Here is a 15,956-nt window from a genome sequence, read left to right on the forward strand (position 1 = left end):
TTCAGTTGTTTGACACTTTTTTTTGAGAGACCTGATGATCATTTTCTGAGGGAGGAACTCAGATTAAACAAATTTAAGTTTCAAGCTTTAAGATTAGAAGGGTCAATTCCTATATTTATCAAAAAATATCTGTGAGACCCCTGGGTCAGTGTCATTTACCCAGGGCTGAGAAAGGGAATGGGGATTCACTGCTGACTGGCCTGAGGGAACTTACTGCAAAGATGGAAATGTTCTAAAACTGGATTCTGGTAATGGTTGCAGACTTAGCAAGTTTACTAAAATCATTGAATCATATGTTAAAATTAGATGAATTTTATGATATGTAAATTACATCTCAGTAAAGATCTTTTTATTTTATTTTTGTCTTTTTGAGACAGTGTCTTGCTCTGTTGCCCAGACTGGAGTGCGGTGGCACGATCTCAGCTCACTGCAACCTCTGCCTCCTGGGTTCAAGCGATTCTCCTGCCTTAGCCTCCCAAGTAGCTGAAACTACAGATGTACACCACCACGCTTGGCTGATTTTGTATTTTTAGTAGAGATGGGATTTTACCATGTTGGCCAAGCTGGTCTTGATCTCCTGTCCTCAAGTAATCTGCCTGCCACAGCCTCCCAAAGTGCTGGGATTACAGTCAAGAGCCACCGTGCCCAGCCTTGATAAAGATCTTTTAAAAAAAAAAAGATGAAGTGATTGGGGGAAGTGTAAGGATTTTGGGGAGGCCAGGGAAGGTCTTTTTAATGAGATGCTATTTGAATAGAAAACTGACATGAAGGCGAGAGCCCTGAAGATGTCTTGGGACAGAGGGCTCCTGGCGGGGGAGCAGTGGGGTTCTTAGGTGCCTTGCTATGTGGAAGAACCGTGGGGAGTCCAGGTGGCTGCAGGGTGGCGGAACGGGGGCCACAGGAGGAAGCGGAGGCCGGGAGGAGCCAGTGAGGTCTGTGAGGTTTGGTTAATTAGGGTCAGGGTACTGAATCTTATTTTAAATGTGATGAGGAGCTATTGAGGGATTTTAGCAGGAGAGCAACATAAATTGGTTTACATTTTGAAAGAGTCACTTTGGCTGCTATGTGGGAAAATAGAAGCAGGAAGCCCAGATAAGAAATTGGGTAGCCAGTCACGAAATGGTAGTGTTATGGATCAGGGTGGTAACGGTGGAGGCAGTGAAAAGTATGTATCTTGTAGATAGAAATATGTGAGAAAATCACAGCCTAGTCTAAAGACTGCGAATCACTGAGTGAATATAGTTGGGGAAGTGGGTGGAGCAGAGCAGCCTAAGAAGAGAGTAAAGAAGCGTGCGGGGTCAGATTACATGAGGCCTTATAGGGCGTGGGACAAGAGTTTCGCTTCATTTTAAATCCCGTGAGAAGTCATTGGATAATTTCAGATGTGGAATGACACAGTCAGACTCACTCACATAAAGATTCTTCTGTCTACCATGTGGAGAAGAGATCATCGGGGAAGAAGAGTAGACACCCGAGAGCAGGTTAAGAAACTAATGGCAGAGGTTAGGCAAGGGATGGTGGTGGTGTAGATTGGGATGGTGGCAATGCAGATGGAAAAATAAGCGTTTACAAGAGCTCCTTTAGAATTGGAACAGATGGGATAACTGGATATGAGGAAGAGGAAAATAAAGAGTGAAACATTTTTGGTTTGGTAACTGAGTTACAGTAGGTTTTTTTTTTTTTTTTTGAGACCACTCTGTCACTCAGGCTGGAGTGCAATGGCACAATCTCAGCTCACTGCATCCTCCACCTCCCGGTTCAAGCGATTCTCCTGCCTCACCCCCCCGAGTAGTTGGGACTACAGGCGTGCACCACCACACACAGCTAATTTTTGTGTTTTTAGTAGAGCCCAGGTTTCACCATGTTGGCCAGGATGGTCTCAATCTCTTGACCTCGTGATCTGCCCACCTTGGCCTCCCACGGTGCTGGGATTACAGGCGTGAGCCACCGCGTCCGGCCCAGTTACGGTAGTTTACTCCAGAATAATACTACATGTATAAACATAGGTTACATACACACTTAAAGGGAACATAAGAGTTCTTTTTTGTTTATCTTTGATGTTTGGCTTTGATTTAATGGGATTGTACTATACACATTACTCTTAAGCAAGCCTTTAACACTCAGCACTTTAAAGAGCTTGGTACATAGTAGGCTTAAGTAATATTTTATCAAACTGAGCTGGAGAGTTCTTAGATATTGTTCTTACCTCAAATTCAGTCATCCCTGAGTATCTGCTAGGGATTGCTTCCAGGAACCCCTTGCTTTTTAACCAAAATCCACAGATGCTCAAGTCCCTTATACAAAACGGTGTTGTGTTTGCATGTCACTGACACACATACTCCATGTACTGAAATCATCTCTAGACTCCCTATAATACCTAACATGAATAAATGCTACGGGAACCGTTGTTTTACTGTATTGTTTGGGGAATGACATCAAGTCTGTACATTTTTCAGTAGAGATGCAATGATTACAGGCCTAACTGCCTTTTCAATCTGCACATGGTTGAACCCATGGATGCAGAGCCCATGGGTGCTGATCGCTAACTGTATATCCATAGTTCAGTAGATCAGCTGTTGAATCAAGGAAAATAGGAGAGGTTGGGTCACAAAGATGCTGAACAATCAAGCTACTGAGATGAAGGACATTGTGGAAGCTCCAAAAACCTTCTGAAACATTAAGTCATGCTCTTCTTTGAAGTCTGTGAATCCTCACAGCTGTCAGCGTGAGAACCAAAGGCTGCAGTAGTGCACACAATGTCCTTCATCTCAGTAGCTTGATTGTTCAGCATCTTTGTGACCCAGCCTCTCCTATTGTCCTTGATTCAATAGCTGATCTACTGAACTATGTAACTGAATTACAGCTCCTCAAACGTGGTGCTCTCTTCGTTTGGAATGCCCTGCTGCTCCTGTTATTATTATGATGACACACTGGTGATTTCCTTCCTATGAGACTCTTCCCTAATTTCCCAGGTTATAAGTTAGATATCCTCCTGTGTGCGCCCTGAGCCCTGTACATCCCCATCATCACAGTGGTTCCTTGCCTTGTAATTGCTTGTTTGCTTTTTATGTTTCTCCCATTGGACAACATTCCTTCAAGCCAGAGATTTTTCCCCATAATATTATCCTCAGAACTTAATATAGTGCATGTTGTCATATTAAAATTTGATAAATAAAACATACAAATGTAAAGGAAAATTATTCTTCTATACTAGAGAATACAGTTCCTAGGGAAAGTATGTATTTAGACCACACGACTAAAGCAAGAGGTCTGGGGAACACCCATGTTTAAGGAATGGGGAGGAACAAAAGACATAAGAAAAAAGAGAAATGAGATAGCTGTGAAAGCGCCAGAACAATATTCAGAGTATTTATCACGGCTGTCTGGGAAAAATACAATTTCAAGAAATGAATGATCAGTCATGTCAAATGCTTATAAAAGTCAGGAATAATGGCTGTGAAATGTCCAATCAACTTGGCAATTAAAAACACACTGATGACTTTATGAAGCAGTTTCAGTATACTGGTGGCGACAGAAGCCAGATGATGGGGTGCCGTGTAATCAGTGGCACACCACGGCTTGATGACAGCACAGCCCTGCTTTAACACGGCAGGAAACACGATGCGTTCTGTGGCGTCCTCCTACTCGCTGTCTTCTGTGGATTGTGACTCCTGGTGACTGATGGATGTTTAATTTTCTGAGGGCAAGCAAAGTCATGGCTTTAATATGCCTGAGAATAATGAGGGATGACGCAACTTTGGATAAGCCTGTAGAAGAGACGAGAGAAAGGAACAGGTGTAGAAAAGCTCTGAAGGGGGCCGGGCATGGTGGCTGTAATCCTAGCACTTTGGGAGGTCGAGGTGGGTGGATAGTGAGGTCAGGAGTTCGAGACCAGCCTGACCAACATGGTGAAACCCCATCTCTACTAAAAATACAAAAATTAGCCGGGCATGTTGGCACGCACCTGTAATCCCAGCTACTGGGGAGGTTGAGGCAGGAGAATTGCCTGAACCTGGGAAGCAAAGGTTGCTGTGAACTGAGATGGCACCACCGCACTCCAGCCTGGGTGACAGAGTGAGACTTTGTCTAAAAGAAAAGAAAAGAAAAGCTCTGAAGGGAGAATTCTTGAGTGTGTGATGTTTGAAAGACTAGACCAACGGGCAGTTCACTGGGACACTGGGTGGGATTTGCAGTGGATACCAGAGCAGAGTTTGGGAAGAGAGATTTGGCCCAGAGACTACACCCTGCAGATCTCCACTTACAGAGGAGTTAGTGACCAAGAGCCTGGCCATTGAGCTGAAATCTACCATGCATTTGGGCTGTAACCACATTCCCATGGGCTGCTTTCCAGTCAATGACTGAGGTGGAAGCAGGGATGCCTGTTCTGGGAGCCATGAGCTCCTCTGATGGCTGAGGTTGACTCATGGACCTCCAGTAGCTTTGCTGAACCTTCCATAGACTGGAAAGCGCCTAAGATGTTTTCTTGCAGACTCCTCTGGCTCCTTCACCATTTTCTTTCACAGTAGTTTTCTTAATAAAATCCTTGCATGTTTAATTCTGTGCTGGTATCAGCTTCTCAGAGTCCAGACCAATATAATATCTAATGGGTATTTTTATTTTTGAAGGGAGGTGAATTACTGTGTTGTTAGTATTGTACCCTTCTATCACACGTTTCTTCAAGATATATTCAGTAAAATACCCATTTCTCACTAATGCTGTTTGGAGTAGGTCTTCGTTTTTTTTCTTTTTTTGCGGGGGGAGATAGTCTCGCTGTGTCACCCAGGCTGGAGTGCAGTGGCGCCATCTCGGCTCACTGCAACTTCTGCCTCCTGGGTTCAAGCAATTCTCCTGCCTCGGCCTCCTAAGTAGCTGGGATTACAGGTGCCCGCCACCCTGCCTGGCTTATTTTATTTTTATTTTTTTTGTACTTTTAGTAGAGCAGGGTTTCCTCACAGAAGTTTAATGCAATTAGTATCAAGGTGACACTTATTAAATGCTGATGCAAGCATGCCATTCAGGAGTCTTGCTTTATACCTAAAAAAATGATGTGTTCCTGATTGTGGAATATCTTTACAGGTAGAAGGCAGGTAATAGTTATATAGAAATAAAACAAAAATAACCATGTGTAGGATACAGCCTCAAAGATTCCCAGAATATTAGAGCTACGAGGCACGTTAGAGACCACCTCCTAATTTTAAATGCTCTTTTGAATATTCTAGTGAGAGAAGCTGCAGCCTGTTGAGACTCCACAAGATGAAAGATATGAAAAGAGGACATATGCATGAATGCCTGCATGGAGAACCACCCTTGCTGCTGCTCCCACTCTAATGATCATGCCCATTATTAACTGAGGGATGGCTGTGGGCCTTGTCTTTGCATTACACGGACCAAGAACACTTCGCAGGACTCAGAGAGGTAAATAAGAGAAACCTATTTTTGTAGAGGATGAAAGTGAAGCACACAGGGAAGTGAAGTGCCCAGTGTGAAAATCCCATCTGAATTGGCTTTAGAAACCATATATTTACTTTTTCATATAATTTGTTTATCTAGAGGAAAAAATAACAGATGTGTTTAATGGCTTTGGAAACATTTAAACAGGTGGACCTCAAAATATGGGAAATGAACATATTGCCATTGTTTATTATAATTTTGCTTCCTTCTATTTTTGCTTAAAATTCTTCAAGGCCTTTGGATATGTAAAAAAAATGAGCATTTGTGTTATTATGTTGCTTAATAGAAACAATTTTTTAAAGTATTGAATTATGCAGTGACCAAAATACTGATTCTAAACAACAAAACATGCAGCTGTTATGAATCCTGGACGAGCTCCGGAAATGTGTGGTATTATCTTGCAGAGAAGCTGTTTTTGTTCTAGTCAAATATGGAAATTAGTTTAGAAACTTCATTTTAATATATAATTCTGATTTCAGTGTTACCAGTAAATATTAATGTCCTTTTCTAACAGTCTTAATTTCCTTTTCTCAACTCCCTTGAGTGATACATTTGTTTGAAGCATTCATTTACCATCAAGAGAAAAAATAACATAACCACGTGTACTGAAATGTATGGCTTACAGGCCAAAGAGTTACAGAAACTAAACTTGTTCTCCCACTCCTTTACTCGTGCCATGCACTCACAAAGAAAACTTTCGAACTCTATTGTTCTTACTTTTACAATTTATGATGTAGTTAGCCCTATTCACATTGTGTACTGAGGTAGGTCAGAATTTCTTCTCACACTTTTCCCCTTCTAACATGACCTGTTCTTTTGCATCATGAGTCATAGAAATGTAAGCTAATACATAAGGTTTCTGAAAAGATGAGGAAAGAGCCAGAGAAATAATAATGCCCTGAGGTTGTGCTATAAGGTATGTTCCACATTGGCAGGAACTCCTTTGCTTGGTAGATGCGCTCCTATAAGCCCTAAAAGAAAGGGCAGGTGGCTGTCATACTCCCCTTATCCTCCAGACACAATCACCTGAGACCATTCACTAGGCCTTCCAAGGGGAAGTCCAGGCGAAACTGAAGGACAAGCCTTCTGAGATGGACAGAAAAAGAAAAACATGAAATCTTATAGTAAGTGTAAAAGGCCAAAGATACTTAGGAACTGTAAGGTAGAGAGGAAAGAATGCGGGAGCCCAGAGAGACAGGTCCTCTGTGGCCATGACAGTAGACTTTCAGTGGAGTGATAGAGAACTTGAGGAAACTCAGTAAAGTAATAACAGTATACTTTCGGGGGAATGATAGAGAACATGAGGAAACTCAGTAAAGTAATAACAGTATACTTTCAGGGGAATGATAGAGAACATGAGGAAACTCAGTAAAGGATATTTTGCACCATGGTTTGGACCTCATGCATGTATTCCATCATACAATGGGTTTATAGTTTTTATTCTTGGTCTGGGTCTCTTGTTTTGTTTTTTCTTCTTCTTATATGTTATAGTGTTGGGATTCACTGAGATGGTGGCAGAAGTATTAAAGGGAAATATTAGGGAAAGTTATAGGGAATAGTCATAAACCTTTTGGAAGGCCAAAATGTTACATAACTTGTAATAATTGAACAGGCTGAGGCAGCCGATACTTACCTTAGAGCATTAGGTCATAGGGTAAATACTAGCGACAATAGAGGCTTCCCCAGTTAAGTCTGTTTACCCTACATCCATTAACTAACCTTTGAGCCAGATGGCCCCTCTTGCGGGGAGGTCAACTAGGGATATTGCCCTGTAATGTTATTTACCTTAGACCTCGGTACCTGAGCTTTAGTCATTCCTAGAACTACTCTCTTAACCATGTTAATTATCCGCAAGTGTGTTGACCCAAAGCTTCTGTTGTTAATTGTATACCAAATAAATGCCTGGAGTGTGAGCTGCTCAGGGCCACAGTAACAAACCTCTCTTGGTGTGCAGACGGTCGGACAAGCAGGACTGGCAAAGCAGAGTATCTGTGTGTCAGTGTACGTTTAATTCATCCATCGTTTGGGTCGGGGTCTGCGGGCCGACCCCCGCAGCGAATGCCCTCAAGTGTGGGGAGCAATACCTCATTATAGACCTAGTTGTGAAAAGGTTTTAAAATTAACGAGACAGTAATCAGGTATTTTAAACAACTGAATTTTATAAAACCTCATAACATTGAGTGGGAAAAAAATTTAGATATCACTGTCAACTCCTTGCTCTTACACATAAATAAACTGATGCTTAAAATGTGAAAAGATTTTCCCAAGTTAATATTACACATGATCAGTGGATATGATACTAGAGCCAGTCTTTGATCTCCAATTCCAGTTTTCTTACTATAATAAGGTGGATTTCTTGTGAGGGAACCAACCAGATAAAGTAAAAAAAAACTACAGTTTCCATGAGGATCCACAAAAACTACAGTTACTATGAGGATCCACCTACTTTCTTGACAACAGAGTAAGAGAAAATGTGGCAAGTGGCCAGTGGGCCTCCAGGGGTCTTAGAGTGGTTGACATAGTTCCTGAACAAGGGTGGAAATCCAGCCGGGTGCAGTGGCTTCTGCCTGTAATCCCAGCACTTTAGGAGGCCAAGGCGGGCGGATCACGAGGTCAGGAGATTGAGACCAGCCTGGCTAACACGGTGAAACCCCGTCTCTACTAAAAATACAAAAACTAGCCGGGCGAGGTGGCGGCGCCTGTGGTCCCAGCTCCTCGGGAGGCTGAGGCAGGAGAATGGCGGGAACCCGGGGGGCGGAGCTTGCAGTGAGTAGAGATCGCGCCGGCTCACTCCAGCCTGGGCCACAGAGTGACTCTGTCTCAAAAAAAAAAAAAAAAAAAAAAAAAAAAAAAGAGTGGAAATCTAGGTGGATTCAGGGATAGAGCATGGTAACAAAAAGAGAGAGAAAAGAGAGAGAAAAGTAAGGAGCACAGAAATAGAAAAAAGCATCTAGCAGTGACATGAGTTGGAATCTGGGCACAGGGGCCCGTGTCCAGGCTTCTTACCGAGCTGTCTGCTTGCAGAGCTCTGCACCCACAGCGGCAGGGCAGTGACTGGTCTGTCGGCGCACCCTCCTTCTGTGCTCTTTCTTTATCACGGGGGACTGGATATCCGCAAGCTACCTTTTCCAGACTCCCTTCTGACTGATATTTAATAAGATTTTGATCATGGGAGGCACTGGCAAGAAATGGGAAGGTGGGAGGAAGGGCAAATCCGTATTGTTAGTCATTTTTTTTTTTTTCCTGGTAGTGCCTTTGGCAGCAGTAACCACAGTGATAAGTGGAGGCAAGCCCGGGTTCCCTCTAAGGCGGCACAGTTCCAAGGGCAGCAGCGGCCGCTCTGACAGCTTCGTAAGCCCCAGCGCTCCTGGGCCCTGGCTCTTGCTGTATCAGGAGCGCGAGCTCCCGGCTCCCGGCTTCCTGCGAAGTGGCAGCGGCAGTGCTCACTGCAGCCGGCAGCGGCTAGAGCAGGAGCTCCAGCATCCTCAGCCCACAGCCGCGTGGACTTAGGGTCACACCATTGCTCTTTGGGGTTGTTTTTGGCTCAAGGAGTGGTTGTGGCATCCTGCAGTTACTAACAGGAGCTCCTCGGGTGCCAATCTCTGGGGAGCCTCATCCCCTCTTGTTCCTGCCTGGTTGCTTTTTTGTAATATTTAAAATCAATGTTCAAATCCAGTGTGTTTGAAATGCTTAGAATTGGTTTTGTTTTCCTAACTGGGCACAAGAGACACAAGCACTACGAGATACTTCTACGTCATGCTGTTAAAAAATACGACCCAGTTTTACATTATTCATCCATTTCTGCTGTTTCCATGAAACTGACAATATAGAAAGACCAGTGTGTGTGTGTTGGGGGGGGGGTCCTGGAATATGTCAGTTTATATTTCTATTGTGTCAGTTTTCTTAGGGTATATGGTGAATATAAATATGACTATTCTAATTAAGTGGCTGTGCATTTTCGTATTAGAATTCATTATGTTGCCTTCTCAGTACAAGCACTTCCTGTGTAGTGCTTGAGCACGTAGGTAAGTCAGGAGGCCACCTCCACAGTGTGATTTGAAGGTGTGAAGGTATCTATCTGCCTCAAATAGCGATTAAATTTAACAGGTGCATATTCTGTAATGAAAAAAACACAGTCGGCCCTCCATATGGTTCTGCATCCATGGATTCAACCAACCAAGGATAAAAATATTTTTTAAAAATTGCATTTGCAAGTTAATTAAAATATAATGCTCAAGAAAATTCACAACATGAATGAAATGTTACAGAAGCTATAAATCTATCGGGTTTATCAGTCGCTCATTTTTGAAAAGGGTCTTTGGATTATAGATTTCCACTTCTTTTGCAAAGAAACATTGAGGTGAGAATTTTGTGGATACTCTTTAAACAACAGTACATCGGTTTAATATGTATTTTTTTAAGCCTGTAAATAAAATTTTTCTGTATCCACTTTAAAGTTTGTTGGGTTTATAAGTGAATTGGACTGTATTTCTAATATGTGTGTAGGTTTAATTTTATATAGTTTTAAAATTGCTCTGTGATTAATTGGCCACTGAAAATGAGCTTTTTAATTGTTGAGATTTTCTTACTGGCCTCATACGGAAGGATTTGTATATCCTCACCATATATATATTTGTATATATATTTATCACCATATATATTTATGCACATATATGCACCATATATATTTATATATGCACCATATATATTTATTTGTATTTATATATGGTGCATATATGTGCATATATATGGTGTGTATGTATATATGTATTTGATATATTTATGGTGCATATATATTTGGTATACATATGGTATGTGCATGTATATATACATATACACACCATATATATACCATTTTTTATGTGTGGCGAAAAATACTCTTTTTTGGTGTAAAACGTTTATTTTCTTTGCTAACTGTTAGTTTGTAAAAAAAAGAATTCATTTTTACTGAATATCTATAGACCTTTTTGGTCAACATTCCCTAAACACAGTATAAGAACTATTTACATAGCATTCACATTGTATTAGGTATTATAAGTAATCTAAGGATGATTTAAAATATACAAGGGGATATGCATAGGTTATATGCAAATACTGGGCCATTTTATATCAGGGTCTTGAGCGTCCACGGACTTTGATATTAGCAGGAGGTCCTGGAACAAATCGCACATGGATACAGAGGGACATCTCTCTCTCTCTCTCTTTGGTATCGTTATATCATATTATTTATATTATATATTTATAGATTGTTAATTTTTATATATTAGTTTAAAGGATGGTTATAAAAGTTGGTTTTAAACCACAACAGCAACCAAAATGATGATGTGATGTCACAGAGGAATATGGTTGCTATCTTTAATAAATATTACAGACATGAGAGAGAGAGAGAATGCTGCTAGGTCACTTAAAAATGGAGATGTGATTTATGGGAATGGTCTTGTCCATATGTAATCAACACATGGAATCTTTATCATATGTGTCAAGAAATTTCCCATTCAGGAGAATTCTGTAGGTGAAGGTTCAGAGGGCGCCATGGCAACATGCTGGGCAGGGGAGGGTTAGACGCACCCTCACTGGAGGGATCCTGTTCTGGAAGTGATAGCTAACATCCCCCCCATTATCCGGAAGTGATATCTAACATCCTCCATTATCCGGAGGTGATATCTAACATCACCCCATTATCCGGAAGTGATGCCTAACATCCCCCATTATCCGGAAGTGAAGTCTAACATCCCCCCATTATCCGGAAGTGAGGTCTAACATCCCCCTATTATGCAGAAGTGAGGTCTAACATCCCCCATTATCTGGAAGTGAGGTCTAACATCCCCCATTATCCGGAAGTGAGGTCTAACATCCCCCATTATCCGGAAGTGATATCTAACATCCCCCCCATTATCTGGAAGTGATATCTAACATCCCCCCCATTACCTGGAAGTGATATCTAACATCCCCCCCATTACCTGGAAGTGATATCTAACATCCCCCATTATCCGGAAGTGATATCTAACATCTCCCCATTATCTGGAAGTGATATCTAACATCCTCCCATTATCTGGAAGTGATATCTAATATCTCCCCATTATCCGGAAGTGATATCTAACATCTCCCCATTATCCGGAAGTGATAGCTAACGTCCCCCATTATCCGGAAGTGATATCTAACATCTCCCCATTATCCTGAAGTGATATCTAACATCTCCCCATTATCTGGAAGTGAGGTCTAACATCCCCCATTATCTGGAAGTGATATCTAACATCTCCCCATTATCCGGAAGTGAGGTCTAACATCTCCCCATTATCTGGAAGTGATATCTAACATCTCCCCATTATCCCGAAGTGATATCTAAGATTTCCCCATTATCTGGAAGTGATATCTAACATCTCCCCATTATCCGGAAGTGAGGTCTAACATCTCCCCATTATCTGGAAGGGATATCTAACATTCCCCCATTATCTGGAAGTGATGTCTAACATCCCCCATTATCTGGAAGTGATATCTAACATCCCCCCATTATCCGGAAGTGATCTCTGACATCTTCCCCATTATCTGGAAGTGATATCTAACATCTCCCCATTATCCGGAAGTGATATCTAACATCTCCCCATTATCTGGAAGTGATATCTAACGTCCCCCATTATCCGGAAGTGATATCTAACATCTCCCCATTATCCTGAAGTGATATCTAACATTTCCCCATTATCTGGAAGTGAGGTCTAACATCCCCCATTATCTGGAAGTGATATCTAACATCTCCCCATTATCCCGAAGTGATATCTAAGATTTCCCCATTATCTGGAAGTGATATCTAACATCTCCCCATTATCCGGAAGTGAGGTCTAACATCTCCCCATTATCTGGAAGGGATATCTAACATTCCCCCATTATCTGGAAGTGATATCTGACATCTTCCCCACTATCTGGAAGTGATATCTAACATCCCCCCCATTACCTGGAAGTGATATCTAACATCTCCCCATTATCCGGAAGTGAGGTCTAACATCTCCCCATTATCTGGAAGGGATATCTAACATTCCCCCATTATCTGGAAGTGATATCTGACATCTTCCCCACTATCTGGAAGTGATATCTAACATCCCCCCATTATCTGAAAGTGATATCTAACATCTCTCCATTATCTGGAAGTGATATCTAACATCTCCCCATTATCTGGAAGTGGGTATCTAATTTCCCATCATTATCCAGAAGTGGATATCTAACTTCCCGTTATCTGGAAGTGATAACTAATATCCACCATTAGTGACACGCCTCTGTGTTTCAAGTTATGTATTTCAAGAAAGTCCTTGTTAAAATAACAGGGATTTATTAGGGAGAATAGCAATAGCACAATGTCTTCTTTTTTTTTTTTTTGAGACAGAGTTTCGCCCTGTCGCCCAGGCTGGGGTGCAATGGCATGATCTTGGCTCACTACAACCTTCGCTTCCCGGGTTCAAGTGATTCTCCTGCCTCAGCCTCCCGAGTAGCTGGGATTACAGGCATGTGTCACCACGCCCGGCTAATTTTGTATTTTTAGTAGAGACAGGGTTTCTCCATGTTGGTCAGGCTTGTCTCGAACTCCTGACCTCAGGTGATCTACCTGCCTTGGCCCCCGCAAAGTGCTGAGATTACAGGCATGAGCCACCGTGCCCGGCCGCAATGTCTTTATCAATCTACACGTAAGGAATTTTCTGGTAAAACAGTGCTGGGCAGATTGCAAGTGGGAGCTGTTCAATATTGGGTATTGAACAACAAACTTGAAAGAAAAGAAACAAAGAAAAGAAGACATAATCCGTAGGCTGCGTTTTTGTCTGTTTTTGGGATTCAATGGGAAGAAAAATGAGGTCCGAGGCATTTCATTCTTTTCTAGCCTAAGAGTAAGTGCTTTTTGCTCCTGGCTAACTTTAAGAAAGTGAGGCCATTCACAGACAAAGGACAACTGAGCACCAGCTCCAGGGGACCATCAGCAAAACCTTTTCAGAAGTTGTGAAGAGTAGGATACGCAGTCACGGAACAGAGCAGAGGCCTGCGGATAAGGTACTGAGGACAAGGCAGACTCTGTCACTTGAGGATGAGCAGTGCTGCTGCTAGGTCACTTCAAGATGGAGACGTGATTTATGGGCATGTTGTTGTCTACATGTAATCAACACATGGAATCTTTATAACACGTGTCCACATTTCTACGAATTAAAGTTTTTCCTATGGCCTATAGTTAAGTGTGCTTGTGAGGTGTGTGAGCAGGTGCACATATGCTGTACATGGGGGAGGATGCTGGATAAAAAATATTGCCTACACCGTCTAGCAGATCATTCCCAGATGCAGTGGTGGAAACATAACATAGAATATAAGGAGGTTCCTAAAAATATTCACTTGGGACCATACAATTGAGCAAGGTTGCACATTTATGAAGCTCTACAAAGCACAGGTTGGTTTAGCATTATCTGCTGAGCCATTGGGCAATACCCTGTGAGGGGCACAGAGGGATGGGATGAGGCACACAGAGGGCATCTGGGGAGGTAGGAAACAGCTTGAGGACAGGAGGGGCCCCTGCAAATAGAAGGAGACTTGTTCAAGGGAAGAAACTGAAAAACAAAACCCAAGGAAGATGAGAGGGAAAATCAGGGGCTCTGTTGAGTTAATCTGTGTGACTCAGCATAAGGAGATGACAGGGAAAATCTGCGGCTCTGCTTAGTTATCTGTGTGACTCAGCATAGGGAGATGACAGGCAAAATCAGGGGCTCTGTTGAGTTAATCTGTGTGACTCAGCATAGGGAGATGACAGGCAAAATCAGGGGCTCTGTTGAGTTAATCTGTGTGACTCAGCATAGGGAGATGACGGAAAATCAGGGGCTTGCTCTGTTGAGTTATCAGTGTGACTCAGCATACATGGGTACTGCATGGATAGAAAAGCATGATAAAGTTTGAAAAAGTATTCTTAAGTGTTGATGATGATGATGTTGATGATGATGATTTTGAATGCAAAAATACTTTGATTGTGATGATCTCTTCAATTATGATGTTGTGTGAAACCAAAAACATAAAAAACAAACTGATGTTCATCATCAGTTTGAGGTTGAGAAAACTCATTATGTTCCCAGCATACCTTTTTGTTGATTGAACGATTGAACAGCAATCAGCAAAAACCTAATTTCTAAATCCTTGACAGCCATAATGATAATTTGAATCTCACTTGGAGAAATTTTCATCCCAAATTGTGTTCCATTACTTCATAGGAGTGTACTGAATCCATTTTAAAGGTCAATGAAAATAATAGCATTTTTTTTTTTTTTAATTTCTGAAAACAAACAAAAGGTCCTAGGAGAAAAGTAAACCTGTGTCTCCTGTCAAGTCCCTTCTCCCAGACATGCGTCTCTCATTGAAAGGGTAGGAAAGAATTCGGGTTGGGACCAGTCTGTGTAACCAGCAGTGATAACTACTTGCTTTATTCCTAAAACCTCCAGGCTGTGATTACAGAAGCACAGGTGAATGGGGAAAAGCAAAAGGAATGGAGGAAAAAAAAAATGGAGGAAATACATCCTGCGCTTTCTTCCCTGACCAGTCCAGCTTTCACCCAGGACTGTTCTTCATGGGATGCACGCCTCTTGCCACTGGCATTCTTAGGCAAGTACTGGGAAGACTCGAAAGAAAAGCGTCAGAGGAGCAACAGGCAGCAGGTTTGGGGAGGAATGAAAAGCAGAGATGGACAATCTTACGGTTTTTGCCCTGAAAGAGGACAGAGACTTCACTTTACTAAGTCTGTTCAAACATCCGGAATCAAAGCCGAGAACGGCTGTGATCTAAGCCTTTCTCTAGGCCCCAAGTTTACAGCAGTTTGTGCTCCTAGAAAAAGAATAATCACTGCATTTACCCAACTAAATATTTCTGTCCCTTTCTCATGAAAAGTGAGGTTAAAGATTAATGTAAAAACATTGCAGCCCATAAATTTAGGATGACTGTATAATCCTTCCTGCTTTGAACACTGTCATACCTTTTTTACTCATTCAAAATATTTCTAAAAACAACGGAAAGGTCTTGACAACCTTGATGACTATGGAATGTGAGCTAAAGGGCGATATATATACACATCACATATACACACACACACACATATGCACATATATATATACATACATATACATATATACACACACGATGTGTATGTGTGTGTGCATGTGTATATATATTACATCTATTTACATATATATAACATTTCCTTTGATTCGATTTGCAGGCCTCAATCTTATTCTCAGAACCGATGTCACAACATGGTACAAAGCTCTCATAACCATATTTGCCTTCCAAGGTAACCCACAGAATACATCTTCCATTTGTTATTCATGTAATCAGCTCTGGTTGCAATTGCCATTTACCAATTTCCATCTGTTAGAGGTTTTTCTTGTACCCGATGGCAGTTGAAGCAGATTGTGAATGTAACAGAAAATGTTTTCTTGGCACAGAAAAGGAATATTTGTTTTAATTGACAAGGTGTAACATTTATGAGATAAAAATGA

At 41.7% G+C, this 15,956-nt stretch overlaps 1 long non-coding RNA gene across 1 annotated transcript in view; it reads left to right on the plus strand.

The window, feature by feature from the left end:
- Nucleotides 1-15,055, plus strand: part of LOC107129871 (uncharacterized) — a 114,577-nt gene extending 99,522 nt beyond the window's left edge. The window contains exons 2-3 of the long non-coding RNA XR_006698414.2: nucleotides 5,220-5,415; nucleotides 14,907-15,055. This is a non-coding gene — a long non-coding RNA (uncharacterized lncRNA). The remainder of the gene's footprint in view (nucleotides 1-5,219; nucleotides 5,416-14,906) is intronic.
- The last annotated feature ends 901 nt before the right edge of the window (nucleotides 15,056-15,956 follow it).

This window comes from Macaca fascicularis, chromosome 5 (assembly GCF_037993035.2).
Source record: "Macaca fascicularis isolate 582-1 chromosome 5, T2T-MFA8v1.1".
In the NCBI taxonomy this organism is placed as follows: domain Eukaryota; kingdom Metazoa; phylum Chordata; class Mammalia; order Primates; family Cercopithecidae; genus Macaca; species Macaca fascicularis.